The 17,339-nt window shown below is 41.2% G+C and overlaps 1 long non-coding RNA gene across 1 annotated transcript; it reads right to left on the reverse strand.

Annotated features, from left to right (window-relative positions):
* Window positions 1-6,121: 6,121 nt before the first annotated feature.
* LOC119010589 lies at window positions 6,122-12,959 on the reverse strand. Its single transcript, XR_005072005.1, has 6 exons — window positions 11,367-12,959; window positions 9,953-10,551; window positions 8,883-8,918; window positions 8,675-8,749; window positions 8,242-8,399; window positions 6,122-6,272 (listed from the first exon to the last, which is right to left on the reverse strand). It is a non-coding gene; the product is annotated as an uncharacterized LOC119010589 (long non-coding RNA).
* Between the last annotated feature and the right edge of the window lie 4,380 nt (window positions 12,960-17,339).

Raw genomic sequence — 17,339 nt, forward strand, 5'->3', positions numbered from 1 at the left:
TTATGACAGAAGACTGTAAATTATGATTGTACACACCAGTAGACTAACTGTAAAAATAATGACCAGTTCATCGTTTTGTAACAACTTGACATCATGGAAATAAGCTAAGGCAAGATTTGAAGTTTCTAAACTTCACTATAGATTTCTGAGGACATTATGGTGTTTTATGGTACATATCTAAATGTACACAATATCAAACAGTGTCAATGCTGCAGTTAGTAAATCATCTACTTGCTTCTGGTGTAAACCATGAGCAGCTCCGGCTTCTACCCCATTAACAAATGACCTGGGCCTGCAAAACTTTTTACTTTTCTCAGGCTGTTATGGTTCCTGTGCTTACACAGCATTTATCGCACAGTAAATCAACTGGGTCTATTGTCAGATAAGATAATTACTTACACCATTTACAGTGAATTCAATTCTCCAATAGTTCGACTGAACAATTGATCTCCTGCTGCCTGTCTCTCCTTCATGTCTACTTCCTTCTCGCCTCTTTGTCCTCCCATGCTGTAAATTGTTGTTTGTTTTGTGAGATAATGGGTCATACAGGTGGTATGAGGCTGAGATGTGCTGTACAAAGACCTGGAAACAGCCCATCACAATAGACCAGAGACATCTGCCTGTTCTCTGTTCTTCTTACTTACTTGTCTGTTTGTCTCTGTTTCTGCAAATTAATCTGTCTTTCCTGTCAGGGCACCATTATGTCTCTATGGAAATTGTGTTACCCTGAGATTCCACCAGACACATGTCTGCTGTGTTACGGCTCTGATCCGGTTTCACTCTGCCGTTCGCTGTCCAGCAACCCCCACCAGTTGCGTTTTGAGTCTGCCGTGGCGCAGTACAGTCGACAGGTTGCAACCCATATTGAAGTAGAGCGCACTGTCATAGATATCAACTGAAAGCTTCCCAAACACTCAGTGAGAGAGTTGCAGGCCTTGCACAACTGGCATTTTATCAACTTCCAGCAATTGTGTACATATTCTTTGCGAGATGGGGCTGTTTTATTGTCAAGCGAGGTGAGATGAGCTTGCCGCCAAATCTTTGTGCATTCAAACTGCTATCAATAAAACTGACCTGTGTTTGCTGTAGGTAGCTTATGAATGCCCACACCATAACCCCAATTCCACCATGAGGCACTCTGTTCATAATGTAGGATTCATCTGGGAAGAGGATACTTCTCTAAAGTGCCAGATGCCATTGAAGGTGAGCATTTGCCTACTCAGAATCCTCTCAGTTTGAGCAGAAATTATTTGGTTCCAAAACCACAGCATCAGATTTCCAGCAGGTCTCAGTTGATCAGGCAGGTGAAAAAGCTGGATGTGTGGGTCCTGGGCTAATGTGGGCTAATGCACATTATAGAGTGGCCTCTTATTGTGACCAGTCCAAAGCACACCAGTGCACTAATGATGCTGTTTAATTACCATCTTGATATGCTACACCTGTCTGGTAGATGGTTTATCTTGGCAAAGGAGAAGTGCTCACTTACACAGATTATTTTTTGCTTGAAATCTGAAAGAAATAATTGTTTTGTACATAAAAAAAAGGATTGTTTTACTTCAACTTATGAGAAATGTGAGCAAAGGATGTGTTTATTCACATTGCGTGTATTTACAGTGTGTTGCAGAGAGTGGCAAATACAATTTCACTGTAACAAATAATTTGGTTTATGTCCAAAAACAAACATAGCTAATGACATTCTCATCAACCTCAGCTGCATTTTGTTTAGTGCTAATAAGCAAATGTTAGCATGCTAACAGGCAAAAATAAGATGACAAACATTGTAAACGTAACACCCAGTAACATCAAAATGTCAGAACTGGGAGCATGTTAGCATTTAGCCCAAAGCACCCCTGTGCCTTCATACAGCCTCACAAGGCTGAGAGACTCCTAACTGTTCCCCAAACACATATTACATATTATACACAAACTATATTGATTGTGTGTATTACATAGTATACCGCATGCCAGTTAGTGTAAAACAGTGTTTTTTAGTCATAACTAATTCAAATTAATGGGCTGTTTCAGCAGAGCTTCATGATGAGCTGATCATTTGAATCAGGTGTGCTGGTGCAGGGAACCATCTAAAATATTCAGGACAGGGGGGCCGCAAGGTACGGAGCCTTGGAGGTGACGTGTTTTTTTTGTTTTTTTTACTTGCACACAGTGAGCTGCTCTCGCAAGATAGTAAGTAAGATGTACTGGCACACTCCTCCCCCCTCGTGCACAAATTCAATCGAATAAATTGTGTGTCAATTGAAATTTGTTCGAACTTGAATTTTTGAAAAAGTGACAGCCCTAATAATAACAGAACACAATAAACATGTTTAATGTCACTGTGAAAGCTGAGAGAAAGCAAAAAAAGTTATCTTGAACAAATGCTAAGAACAAATTTTTATTCACTGTCACTAATGTAATGTAATGGGCAGTCACAGTGAGGAAACTTTCAGTAGCCCTGGAGGTCCATCCATTAATAATTTTAACAACTCCTCGTCGGGTTTCTTCGTAAAGTGCGGGAATTATCATGTTGCTGAAGTGTTTGCAGGAGGGAATTTTATTTTATACCGTGGCTCGAGTGTTTTAATCATACCATGAAATCCTGCACCCTCTACCACAGCAAAAAGCTTCATATCTTTGGCTATGAAATGAAAGGCTATGAAACCCCATTCCTTTGGTTATACATGTTGGCCCGTCTGACTCGTCACTGTAAGGCTGTTTAAAAGCTGTGGGGAGCAGAAGTTGTCCTGTCTTCTCTCTCTCTTTCCTCCTTGCACTGCCAGTTGTCTCACCAGAATGATGTCCTCACAGATGAGCTGACCTGTTAGTCATGTTACTGTTGGCATAAACAACACGTGTGGCACAATTCTTGCACACTGTCGCAATTTTGTCAACAACTTTCATACCGCCATCATCGTAGATCACTCTAAATGCAAAGTGGTCCCATACAGCAGACCTATACAGTGCTGCTGGCACATATTCTAGCTCCAACTCTTTTCCACTCGCCATGCCCACAAACGTCTCCACAGCTGACCCAAAGATACTCTGTTACTATCTGCTACACCGCTTCACTTCTTGTTCTTGTTTACTGGCGGCTGGCATCCAGCTCAGTGCCGCCACCTGATGCCCTGGAGTGTACACACTTCACCTCGATAGTAAATGAGTAAAAGAAGTGCACATGCCTATGAACCAAACACGACACATGCAAACTGAAGCGAGACAGTCAAACTGATTTGGACGTTTTTTATAAACCGTTCCATCCCTGATATGCACCTGCATCCATTGTTATTTGTTTGTCCTGATTGCCGGCAGTCACTGCAGCAACGTTATTTCATAAATTAATTATAACCAAACTACTGTTGCCTTGACAACTCCTCCATGATCATGGCTAGCATAATAGCTAATAAAACCTTCACCTGAACACTCATCGTGGATCATCAAAATACCTATTACATGTACCCCTTACCGTTGCACAATAATAATAAGAAGACCCTTTATTAAATTGAATTAATCAATTAATTAATTAATTAAAATTAGGAGATGGTCTTAATCCATGATAATAGGCCTGCATTTAACCAACTATGATTGTTTCATTACATCAAAAGGCACATGAATTACTATCTGGCACACACAACTTTCAAAAAAAAAAAAAAAGATGCATGTCACCTCCAGGGCTCCGTAGCAAGGAACAGCACTGAAAACACTAGTTTACAAAACACAACCCAGGCTACTCTGAATAAGGCCTTGTCCACACCTATGTTATGGGTCTCAGTAACAAATTATTTTTGGTTCAGTGCTGTTCAGGTTCCTGAAGAACACAGGTGAAGGTTCAGAGCAATGAAGACACAGACCAATGCTTTCTCATCCCAAATTTCATCTTTATTTCCAGATCTCAAAAACATTAAACATATATATAAAACAATTCCCTGTGCATGAATGTCTTCTGCTTTTATATATGTGTCCATTATCTGATTCACTTCATGCCTTGTTATAATAAAGTTCATTGGTATGGTTTATCCCATGTTGGTCATCGTCGCATTCCACCACACTCTTAGATGGACTTTACCATTTTGTTCAGGAGCATTTCATCAGCATCAGTACAGTATCAATGGCTACTCTACTTAGCGCAAATAATTCCGCCAAGAGTTAAACTCTGGATCTATAACTGTGCAGTATAAAAGAACATACTGGTTCTTTAAAACCCATTAGCTGTAGTATGAAACTGTACTTAAAATAAAAACATTGACCATGTCACATAGGGAAACAGTTTGGTTTAATTCACAAATTCATTTGCTCTTAATTCACAAAATTCACAGTTTGGACCTTTAATTTTAACTTTGTGCTTTTCTGCATGAACTTCTTCATGAATCTTAGAAAATTCCTAGTCACAGGAATCACGAAATAATAACATATATGCCAAATGTTCAGGGCCTCAGCTTCAAATATAATGATTAGCAATGTACCTCATTATGTTAATAGTGAGCTCAACCTATACAAAACAAATAAAAACACTGTGTGCGAATTACTTTGCGGGCAACAAGAGTGCTGCTATTAACCACGGTAAATAGTTTTCCTTTCCTACACCTGTTTTCTAAACTCTCACTCACACTCAAGTTCATCAACAAACTCAATACGTGCTACATTTAGTTTTACTTTAGGAGTTATTATTGATGGCTTTTCACTCCATACTAACATGAAAAACACAGGTGAAAGTTCAGACGAATGAAGACACGAACCAATGCTTTCTCATCCCAATTTTCCTCTGGGGAGGGGCAGATTTCCTCACCGCAAGGAACCTGGGTGCAACACCACCTGGGCTCATTAGTTTCACTCTTCTTTGGAATCAAGACCACAGACAGACATTTATCAGTGTATGTAGCATCATTGGCCAAATGTGAACTAGGAACATTATGATGGTGGAGTATTTTAATTTGTATGGTGACACAATGGATGTTAGCTACAGTGTTTAACATTATATTTGGTAAGACACAAACGAACATTGATAATACAAAGATGGAAAATAAACAACTGCAGGAAGTTATGTACAAAAGAACACCCAAAACAAAGTTTTTGTTAGTCTATGTACTATTTTGAGTGTGCTTTATGTTGTCCCTTTTCCACTGTGAATATTCTCGAAACATGTTCAAACCCTGCTGAGAAATATCGGTGTAGCATGTAGACTCAGCTGTAGTCCTGTTCCCTATGAGTCAGTACATGTACTGTGGTGGTGGCTCTATCTACATGTGCCCTTGACATGGTAATGGAATGGGTAAAACACTTTACAGGTCAAAAGTGAAAACATTTTTTTCATTATTTTTGTTTCATAGTGTTTTCATTTCATAGTTTTTCCCAGCACCACTGATTGTTTACCTTCAGGGAATAGTCCTACAGTGTGTGTTGAGCCTTTTTCCTGCTTCCTCTTTTAACTCAGTGTTCTGTGCTTGGTCCAGGCACTCATCTGCCAGTTTTTGCTCTCCTACTGATGACACTAATCCTGTCCTCTTTGGACAGGATTAGTGTCATCAGAGAGCTCTAATGATTTGTAATTATTACCCCAGGACTCCACAAATTACATGTTGTCCAGAACAAAGGTGGCCACAGGTGTTTTTTAAAGTACCAGTTGTTTTCAGATGTAGCCCTTAGATCCCTTAGCTATGTTACTCTTTTGGTATGAAAAAGGATCATCACTGTGTCTAGCACTGTTTTATGGGAGATATACAGATTAATGATGAAATCAGACTGGTGAACAAATACTAAACTTAAGGACTAAATGAAAATGACTAGGACAGGGAGGCAAGACTCTCGCCAAAGTTTCTATTGTATTCTTTTGACCCATCCTTGACTTATAAACACTTAAAAAATGTCAAATAACTTCAGATAAAAATACTAACACTGATTTAATCATTTGTTATCTTAATCGAACCAAATACTGTACATTTCTCACAACATGTGCCACCAAGAGGCACACTGTATATGAAGCTTTTGGCAAAAATAAAATGATGCATCTCATAGCCTCCCTATCTTTGTAGAAAGTGACTAAATGACAGTTATTGAATATTTGATTGAGCTTGATTAGCTCAGCTTTGAGCCTGAGCTCTGAGATACAATAAAAACATGATAAACTGAAGAAATTATGATTTTTTTTTTAATTAAATTAATGGCCTTTTGAAAATGCAGGATACACTCATGACTTGTAATACAAATAGGTGATTAAATTAAACAGCCGGGGTATCACACTGGTAAGCATCATCAAAACCCATGGACCATCCTCTCTGGACCTGTAAACAAGAAGAGACACAGTTAATCTATTTGTAGGTGTAATGTAACTGGCCTCAGGGATGTGTTAGAAAGCATTCTCCACAACTAGCATCACAACACCAAATGAGGAAATATGTATTTGAAGAATACTTCAAAAAAGAGCATGATAACAGTTATGAACACTCTCCAAGGTAAATGAGTTGCATGTGTGATTTAGATGTGAACTTAGATAAAAATGTGTTATTTACACTCAAAATAGCTTTGAATCCAAAAGAAGAATAACTGAGTCAAACTTTCATTTAGTCGATGTTCTCAGAGCGTTGCGTGAGAGGAGAATACAATTATAAAGTAAGGCAATTACTGTAATCACACTATATGTTTCTGTAATACAGTTGTGTGTTGCGTTACCTTCCCTAATTTGATTATCACAATGGAGTTACTAATCAAACAATTACTATGACTTTTTACTACTTTTAACTGCAATTACTATGACAGTTTTGTAAGCACAAACTCTACTTGTTTAAAATCTATGGAAAATCTGCAGTTGTCATCAGAATTCTAAGCCTGCATTCTGCAGGGGCCTGCTCATGAGGTATAACCACAGCTTTAGTGATAAACACGTCAAATAAGCTGGAATACTGGTCTTGACCATAAAGCCAAGTTTCGGTGAGTGAGCAGTTAGAGTGAGTTTAAGTTTTTAGAATGTCATTAACTAATGTTGCTTAGAATCAAATCAAATCAAATCAAATCAATCTGTATTTATATGGCACTTTTCATACAGAAAAAGTATCTCAAAGTGCCTCACAGAAATATACAAACAACAGCAGAAAAAGAGAAACAGCAAAATGAAATCAAGAGAAGAAAATTAAAAGAACCCAACCCATACACACTCATACACACACAAAGAGACATGGCTGGGCAGCGAGACCTGTTGCGTGGAGGAAGCTACCTTTGGGGAGCCAACCACACTGGGAGAGATCCTGGTCCAAGGCCACAGGGAGCACCGCCACAGAGACCACCCCAGCCTGGGCAGACAGGAGGCCCCACACCAAGGTGCAGAGCCCTCTGGTCACCCGGGCCGGAGCCGTCCATGGGACAGCATCCCCCGCGGCCAGACTAGAGACCACTCCCAGCCTGGCAGGCCCCCAAGAGGAAACACTGGAGATTAAAAACTGACGGACCAAAACCGTAAAATAGGGCAAAAAGCGTAGAAGCTAAAAACACGAGGGACTAAGACATAAAAGCAGTTTCTCTTGAGTTTTTTAGTTTCTGTATTTCTCCACGGGGGTGTAGGTCTTGTATTAATGTTTTTTATTAAAAATGGATCCACTGAGTCCAGCGCTGATTTTATTTTATGGTTAAAACTGTCAACAATAAAATCACATGGTGCTGGTAAAATTTTTGCAGGAGTGCTCTGTAAAATCTGGATAAAATTTGCAGCCACTTCAGAAGTTAGGTAGCGTTTCCTCACTGTTCTCACCGGGGCCTCCCACTGGTTAAAACTGGTGACATCACCCTAATACTGTAATTTTACTGAATCCTAAGCAATAAGAGTGATGTTCCCTGCTTATTTCCTATAGTCTGCTGCTGTTTGCAATAATATACTAGAAGGCAGCTTTTTGTACAGAACTGAAGATGTCTGGTATATTCTCCCTTATACGAACTCAGTAATAGTACTTTCAGTATAGCACCTTTCAAACCCCTATGCAATTCATAATTTATGTGCCTAAACCCTGGATCTATTCTGCTTTTCCCCTGCAGAGAGTTCTCCTAAATGTAGGCAGTGTTGTTACTGTTCTGTTGTTCTTGGGAGTGAAAAGAATGGGGAGACACACATGATGTTATGTCTTGGGTTCCCCCTAGACCAGGGGTGTAACACACTATCCAGAAGTTAGAAAACAATTTTAGAAGCTGTCCAAATTGGACAATTTGTTGCTTTTGGCAAAACCTGTGAGTACTGTAAAGCATGAACTGTAATACAGAAATTACCTGGGAACAATCACTCTATTTGCAGTTTCATTCAGACGGACTGGATAAGGACTCAGCTGACTTAGCCCACCAGGCATTAAGGATCCTTGTGGCGGAAGCACTAGGTTTTCCTCCTGCTGAGGTATCATTCCTGGAAATTGGTAATTTCCTTCAGAAATCTGAAACAATTACAAATAACAACAACAACAAAAATGTTGTGATTGAACTGGCCAGCACCCGGTAGGAGTTTGCAACCAGTGACAAAGGTTTAAAGCTGCACTTCTCTTTGCTGTTAGCAGTTACAAAACAAAAGAACAACAAAAAAAGAGGTTAGGGATAGGGTTAAGTTAGGGTTAGGTAAGGTTAGGGAGCATTGCTCTGGGCAACTGTGAAATACATAATGGAGAAAATGATCAGTTACAGAAAATGCTCATTTCAGTGCGTATGTACTTACAGAAGATATGTCATATTGTTTATCACCATATACTGTGACTCCATTCAAACCAGTACAGTTGGTCTCGCACTGGACCTAAGAAAAGAAGGATAAAGTAAAGTAAAAATACTATTGTACAGCTAATATAAGAACATTCACTGGTTAAATATTTAGTCTGCAATGCTGCTGTACAACATGAAGGCCATTAAAAAGAGACAATTACACTCACTGGAGGCGATAGATCCTCTTGAGGTATGACTTGAACCTGAGTTTGAAACAGCAGGACAATGTTACATCTTTTGTTTTACATCAACACTTGCCCTCTTAAAGTCTCCTGAACTCAACAATGGACCTGTTTTCCCACAAAATCTCAACTGTACATAGTGTGGATGAACGAGTTCTCTCCATTTTAAGACAACCAAACGTTTAACAGGTAACAGGTAACTCAAAACCCACAAGCCAGAAGCTTTCATAATATTGCCTATTGAGCTCATAACTCCCGTCCTCCATGTTACAATCAAGCATGAGAATAGACACCTGTATTGCCCGAATATGCAAAATAAACACACTCCCCTCATTAACTATTAACTGAATTAAGGAACTGAAAATCTAGTTCCCTGATTCAACAGCTGACAAAAAAAGAACAGGTATTGTTAGAGAGTTATCGGCACTAACCAATAATGACTACACTTGCTAACAGGCTAACCAGTTAGTCGACAAATCCAGAGTCATGATGATTGCATCAGGAAATACAGGTACAGACAAACATGGCTGTTAAACAGTTGAATAACACCTTACCATTCCACTCGTTATAATGGAACTTTCAGCTCTCTGCAAATCAAACGCCTTTCAGGCTTTCCCGTTTAGCTTTCACTGCTAATGATGCTAACACGCTATAAGGAAGTGTTGGCAGGAGTGGCGAGCCCTCTCACATACAATGTGAGAGTGAGTCTTGTGCCACGTCATCAACCAACTAAACCATCAACAGTTTTGTTGTTTCATGTTTGTTTTTTTTAATTACTTACTTTATTTTCAAACACAGGTTTAATTTCAAGTTTGGCAATGTACCAGATAAATGAAACTTTGAATGCATTCAGGCAGAGTCACTATAATCGTCAATATCGGATTTTTTTTTTTTTTTTCTTTTTGCCAATACCACTTAAGTGTGTGCCACTAGATATCATTCATGTTTTAGTTAAGTCTAACTCTTTGAGAACCCCTTGAAAAGCAGGGCCTTTTCTACAAAACTATAATGTAGGAAGAAAGGGTCCCCTTGAAAAATGAAGACTTTCAGCTTACCTGGGATGTTTGGTTGTATCTCTTGCACAATGGATCCTGTTCTCTTGTTTCAAAGTCATTGGAAGTATATGGCTTTGTAATAAGGATGACCACGCCATGTTTTGTTAAATCTCCTTGTTAGTTTCTTCCACAGAAAAACATAAATGCAAAGACTCCATTGCTTGAACAAGATCCTGGTTGCGTGTGATCCCTACATTAATCACAGAAGGAAAACCCCAGCTGTTGAGTACAGGTGTAGTGGGCTGAAAAGTGTCATTGCTCATCTGTGACAATAAATGTGTCCCATTGTTATCACTGAGGTGGTCTTCACTACAATACTGGCAGTAGCTGTGATCATCGTCATCTTTCAACTTTTGTACAGTCAAGTCAAATCTGTAATGTCACTGCTCCTCAGTTTTATTGCTGAGTCTCAATCTGGTCTCTTTGGCCCAGTGGTATCTACTTAGTCAGTCCTTTTGGTGCATTGTCTGCATTCAAGATGATTTCATAGAAGATGCAATCATGTCCTGAGGTGTTGACGTTCAAGCCACCCACAGCAGTCCCAAACACACTTGAAAGAATTATAGTATCTCCATTTATAGTCCAATTTGGTCCCACTTCTGTAAGAAATGAAGAAAATGGCGATTAATTAATCTGAAAAATGTGGTTAACCTGCTTTAAAATCCTTAAACTCTTCTCAAGCTGAACTTGATGGTCCGTGCCTGATTAACACTGATTCATAAAATCTACATGTATGCAATACATTTTCTTTTTATAAATATATTGCTCATGACTGTGAGGACATCCTTTAGCTAATCCTTTAAATTCTTTGAAGATCATTACACCCTACAAGTCATCACTTGCCATGCCAGGCAAGTTCACATGCAACACCCTGTCAACTGAATTCTCTCTGATGCCAACTATGTTGGATGTAAACCTAGCTCCATTCATTAAAGTCAGTTTAAGCTGTTCACTTTTTCATCCACTGTCTGCACAGAATCTCCACTGCAGCAGCAACTTTGTAGAATTGCATAGTGTCAGTACGGGGGATGTGACAGTTTCGGTTTTACCTCAGTGTAACACAGCATTGTTTAGTATTATTTATCCAGTCTATTTTAAGGGACAGTGTATATTAATGGGCATTACTTTAAGTCTGCCAGAGTTAGCCAAAATGTTACTTTTGTAATATCGCATTAAAATACATGGAAGACAACAGCCAATCAAACACAAGGGTAAAATTCCAATGCTATCAAAGTCTAATCAACCTGAACTCTCAACTATTCAGAAGAGATGAATTGTTTACTTCTATGTATCCATTTTATTCTAAAATAAACAATAAAAACAAATAGAAAACAAATAACACTCACTAAAATTGCCCTGCAAATACTTAACCATATGATTAATACATAGCCTCCTTAAAATGTAAATTACTTACCTCAGAGAGAATTCCTTCTGACATGGTCAGTGTCTGTCTCTGGATTGTCAGGTGTGGCACTCCAGGTTTCCTGCACACAGCTTTCTGCATCATTGTCACCAGGTGGGTTGAACCGGTTAAACCACTAACCAACTAACAGTAAGTTCAGTTTGTTTTGTTTAACTTACTTTACAGTTTATTAGCTGAAAAATGTTTTAAAAATCTAATAATTATTTAGAGATATGAGGAAATAACAGTTTTGATATGTTGTTGTGGCGCAGCTCCCTGCCAGTAATCCCCACTGGGTTCTACCTGACCCAGACCCGAGAACCTTCTCCTCCTGGTGGTCCAAAGCTCCTGTGCTTGCAGTATAAACAGCACTTACACTCCCTCAGTGCTCCAGGCTCGCAGTATGGACTGCTAGCTGCACTGCCAACTGAGCTAACTTGCTAAAAGTAGCTACACTTAAAAGCAGTTAGCAGTTACTCTGTTGATCGGCTGCTTATACACCTTTAAGAGCCCCCTCAAAAAGCAAATCTGTTTGTGATTGGAATTCATTTTTAAACTCTTACTTTATATATCTTGTCATATCTGGATCTTTCTATCTTGTTCATAACTGTCACATTCAGAGTGGCTGATCAGCTGATTCTGCATTTTTCTCACAGTCTCTCACACATCCACACCCACGATGTATGGCATGTTGTTGAACCTGAAACTACGTTACCATGACACACACAATCATGCCCTTGTCTGCAGGATATCAGTCGCCAAAGCACACATCCAGCAGACAAAGGGCATCATTAGAATTTTGGACTCTTGTTTCTGGCCATCTGATGAATATAAGTGGTTTGAAAACAATTACCTCCGGAGGGAAATGTCTAGCTCTTTAGCTGATAATGATCCACTATGTTCAACAGCTAGTTGAAAACTGAACTGTCTGCTGTTGGTGGGAGTAGTGTATAGTGTGACAACTGTGTGCTGCAACTGAAAACAATGCTGAGTGGTGACACTGAAAACAGTAAAGTTGACAGTGTCTGTTGATGAAATAGATAAAGTCCTCTGCAACCAAATTACCAAAGTTAAAACTTTTCATTTTGCTTACTGTTGCGTATGTCACTGACAAGAAGAGACAACAAGTCAATCAACCAGAACCACTGTAGAACAATAACCACAAAATAGTAGTATCAGTTGTTGTGCTGGGCTGCAGCACATGCCCTCAGTGGGCGTGTTCCTCCAGTGTAGAAAAGGCTTGCCGTTAGCTTTTGGGTGTCTTGGGGAGAACATGACATGCTCGAAGCCCCACTCCCTCACAAGAACCCGAAACTCTCCCAGTCAAACTGACCTCCACAAATGACCTGGTCAGGGATGCTGTACTGTGCAAACTGCGCCTTGCACCTTTTGATGGCTGTTTCTGCTGACAGGTCTGGAAGTCTGGAAGTAGATCGATCTCCCAGAAGTCTAGTGATCCACCATGAGCAGGAAATCCTGCCATGCGTGGCTGAACAGGTCCATACTCACCAGTTGCCAGGGATGTGCAGGGAGTGGGTGTAACATCATGGTCTCCTTCTGTTGCTAGTGAGCATACTCATTACACACTGAGCACTGGTGCACATAGTCTTTGACTTTCCCTGCATGTTTGGCCAGTAGAGAGTGTTGCAGACCTGTCTGAAACAAGCCTCACCACCCGTGTTGTTGTAGTGGATCCGTCTCAGCATTCGTAGCTTTTGGAATGATGATGTGCTGGCTCCTAAAAAGCACACCGTCTTGTGTGCTTATTTCATCTCGGATAGTCCAGTAGTCTCTGATGGTTATGGGGCTCTGTTCTTTGTGTTCTGGCCATCCCCCAGCACGACTGACTTGAGCATTGCAAGACACACTTCCTCCTCTGTGTGTTTCCGTATGTGTGTGTGGCATTGGCTGGTGATGTTAAGATAGTCTGCTTGCTGAATGGCAGCCGCGTCACACTGCTCCTGCTGCATGCTGCATACCATTTCACATTTGTACTGAGTGTCCGTTCTTGACACTAGCAGGTGGTGGTCGGTCTCTGCAGTCACATCACAGATAGTTTATTCAATCACAAAACCAGAAATACGGTTTGAACAGGTGTGGAGAAGATGAAGAAATGGAAAAAAAAAAAAGACGAAGATATGATATTTCTGCTATGTGCTGACCCATATGGGTCCCCTTATGGGAGTTTATCGGTCTACAGACAAATAGATAGACAGAACCTGAACGTCATAAGAGGCGTTTTTTCCCACACTTGTCCCGCCTCCCTCTAGCTAATTTAGGGTTTGTTTTTTTCTATCCAATGAGGTATTGCCACATCATGATAGGCGTTCCGTCGGTGGTATTTTTCTATACGCTTGTGCCACCTCCCTCTAGTTTGAGAAGCGGTTTCAAAAACGAGGTCTTTCTCTGCGGTTTTGTACCAAACATGTCTCTGTTGGAAATGATTCACATGGAGAACGCGGTTTCTGAACCGTTGGATGGAGAAGAGGTCTCCTTCTCTTCTGCTTCAGCGAGCTGTCCTGAAGACTCGTGTGACGAGTGGTCATCATCGCTGCTCAGTCAGACACCTGCAACATTCTACGAAGACATTATGGCTGTACCGGGCGCTCCGAAAAAAGAGAAGAGCTGTACGATGTATCTGTGTCGTACCCAGATACCACCGCCAGCGAGCCTGCGTGAAGAATGGTCTCTACGTGAGTGGGGGGTTGGATCCTGGGGTTATGAATTCAAGTACGAGGTGGGTGAGCTGTGGTTGTATCAGCTGGGTGATGGAGAAAGTCTGAATCATTCAAGCACCACGACGGTGTTGAACGCCAAGGATTGGGTGGCGATGAAGCTGATGGTGAAGATGTCAATGTCTTGGAATAAGAACGTTACGAGTGAAGAGAATCCTAATGAAGAGAACGTACCCTGTGAAGACTCGGGTTTGGAGGAGAAAGAGGAGAAAGAGAACGGTGAGAGAGTGCAGACTGAAAGTCCTGTGAAGCGTCCGAGGGAGGAGAAAGAGGAGGAAGAGGAGAACGGTGAGAGTCCTGTGAAGCGTCCGAGGGAGGAGAAAGAGGAGGAAGAGGAGGAGGAAGAGGAGAACAGCGAGAGAGTGCAGAGTGAGACTGAGAAGCGTCCGAAGGAGGAGCAAGAGGAGGAGAAAGAAAACGGCGAGAGAGTGCCCAGTGAGTGTGAGAATCCTCGTCAGTGGAGGGGTGTGCGATTTAATGACGATGAGCTGGCAAAGACGAGAATTATCTTATCTACAATGTGGTCATCCACACCCACAGTTTCAGGCAGATGGATGACTCGTGCCAGTCTGTGTTCGTTAGATTCCTGCGAGAAATCAATGGACATTTTTGTTTTGGAGAGATTTAATCCTGACTGCGGTTTATTCCGCACCGTGCTACTCATACCTGCTACGGAATGGCTCAGCAAGATGTTGGGGATAAAGAAGAGGATTACGACCCTCTTCCAATGCTGCTGCAGCTGGAGAGACGTGGTCATAGTGAGAAAAATTATATCGTTTTAGTTTTGAAAAAATAATTCCCACCACTCCATAACCACGCCTCTTTGAACCTCCCACCTCCAAACCACACCTCTCTTCTGGACTTATAAAGGAAGCACTCATTGCGGCTGCCGGACACTGCGTTTCATCAGATCTTCAGTTTTAGAGATGGATTCAACGTTTTGCCATCATGAGGAGCACTGCCACTCGGAGGAGATGGAGGAGATGCCCGAGATGTCTCCTTGTTTGGAGGACGATCGCTCAGAGGAGCGGGAGATGCCCGAGACACCTCTTTGTTCAGAGGCGGAGGACGAGGACGAGGAGGACGAGGAGGAGGAGGACCGTACCACAGATGACCCTGCTGAGGAGGACGAGGTTGACGGATGGATGTCTTCGGTTCTCATCAATACCGTTAAATCAGCCATTTATCACCTCCTCAACATAGTCCTCCACAAACATCGTGTCGACCGCTGCAACGGGTGTAAGACCGACCACCCCAGCCAGAGACAGCACGAGTGTCTGGATGTCTTGGAGGAAGACTATCACCAGGATCACTTTTACCACCTGTTGAAAATGCTCTTCACCCCTCGCTTTATTCCATCCATTCAGCTTCTGCTGGTGGCCCGCAACATCAAAACGGAGGATTCCAAAGTCCGCACCGTGGCAGAGACTCTCCTGCATGAACTGAGAGCGGTGAAGAAAATCTTTGACCCTATCAGCGATGCTTATGATGATCTGGTAGGAGACGATGTGGTGAAAATCGGACAGCTGCGAATGGTCACACAGTGTTATACACATGGTTAAGCTTGTTTTTTAAATAAACTTATAGTTGAAGAAAACAAACAAAAGTAAAAAAAAAAAGTTTGTAAAAGTTTGCAACTTTTTTTTTTAAATCATGTATCCTGTTTGTAACTTTTTTAAAATCATGTATCCAGTTTGTAACTTTTTTTTAATCATGCATCCTGTTTTTGAGATTGTATCTTGTTGACATATTAAAAACGTGCATAGAAAAAAGAAAGTGTCTGTTCTTTTTTTTTTTTCGAATGGTTTAAAAAGCTAGCTCACAGATCAACAGCGCAGACGGTGTTTGAAGTTTTTAGAAGACAGGATGGCCGAGAAAGGGGTGATGAAAAAAGTGTATTACAACCCGCTTCACCCCACTAGTTTTGGAGGAGTAGCGCAGCTCCGTAAGGGTGCAGAAGACGAAACAGGTAAAAAAGTCAGCGTTCAGGATGTTGAAGATTTCTTAGCGGAGCAGGACGCGTATACGCTGCATAAACCCGCGCGAGTACATTTTAAGAGAAACAGAGTCTTTGTGACGAAACCACTAAAACAATTTCAAGCCGATCTGTGCGACATGGAAGCGTTAACCGATCATAACGACGGTTTCAAATATTTATTGACCGTTATAGACGTATTTTCAAAAAAAGCCTACGTGCGCGTCTTCAAGAAGAAAACGGCTTCCGAAGTGGTGAAAGCTTTTGAGCCGGTGTTACTAGAGAGTCAAATACCCGAAAAGCTACAAACAGATGAGGGGAAAGAATTTTTCAACCAGAGTTTTCAGACTCTGATGAAGAAACACGGTATTGTACATTTTGCGACAGCGAGCGACTTGAAGGCCTCAGTGGTGGAGAGGTTTAATCGTATGTTAAAAACGAGAATGTGGAGATATTTTACGGCCCACAACACCAGACGTTACCTCGAGGTCTTACCTGATCTGATAAATAGCTACAACCGCAGTTACCATAGGAGTATAAAAATGACCCCTATGGAGGTGACCTCAGAGAATGCTGATCAAGTGTTTTGTAACCTGTACAGTACCATCTCCTCACGTCCTAAAATAAAGATGAAATTTAAGAAAGGGGATCTGGTGAGAATATCAAAGTTGAGAGGAGTGTTTGATAAAAAATATGAACAAAGTTTTACGGACGAAGTGTTTACAGTGATGCATAGCATTCCGCGCGCACCTCCTGTCTACAAACTGCAAGATTACGACGGTGAGCCTATCGAGGGTTCGTTTTATGAAGCCGAGCTGCAGAAAGTAAAAATGACCGACGACAGAATGTTTCATGTGGAGAGAATCTTAAAACGGCGCATCGTCAAAGGGGAAAAACAGGTTTTCGTCAAATGGAAAAGCTGGCCGGAGAAGTTTAACAGCTGGGTTAAAGCCTCGGAGGTAGTGGGTATATAAAAAAACCCCGTTTAAAGCTCACCGGCTCATTCGGACGAGGAATCATGGCACATACAGAGTCCGAGGGGTTTTATGAGACCCTGCCTTCCAACGCTAGTAAGGAATTATTTAAAGCGAATACCAGTAGTTGTTACACCGTGGATTTAGCTAAGCCCATTGAACTGACCGGAGAATGGATGGTGGGTCTGTGCGAATTTATTTATCCCCGCACCTGGTATAATTTACACGGGGACGCCTCCTACGTGGAACTGAACAGGACGACCAAGGAACCTCAGCCCACAATCATTTTAAAATTTGGTCG

The sequence above is a fragment of the Acanthopagrus latus genome, chromosome 21 (genome assembly GCF_904848185.1).
Source record: "Acanthopagrus latus isolate v.2019 chromosome 21, fAcaLat1.1, whole genome shotgun sequence".
NCBI classification, from domain to species: Eukaryota; Metazoa; Chordata; class Actinopteri; order Spariformes; family Sparidae; genus Acanthopagrus; species Acanthopagrus latus.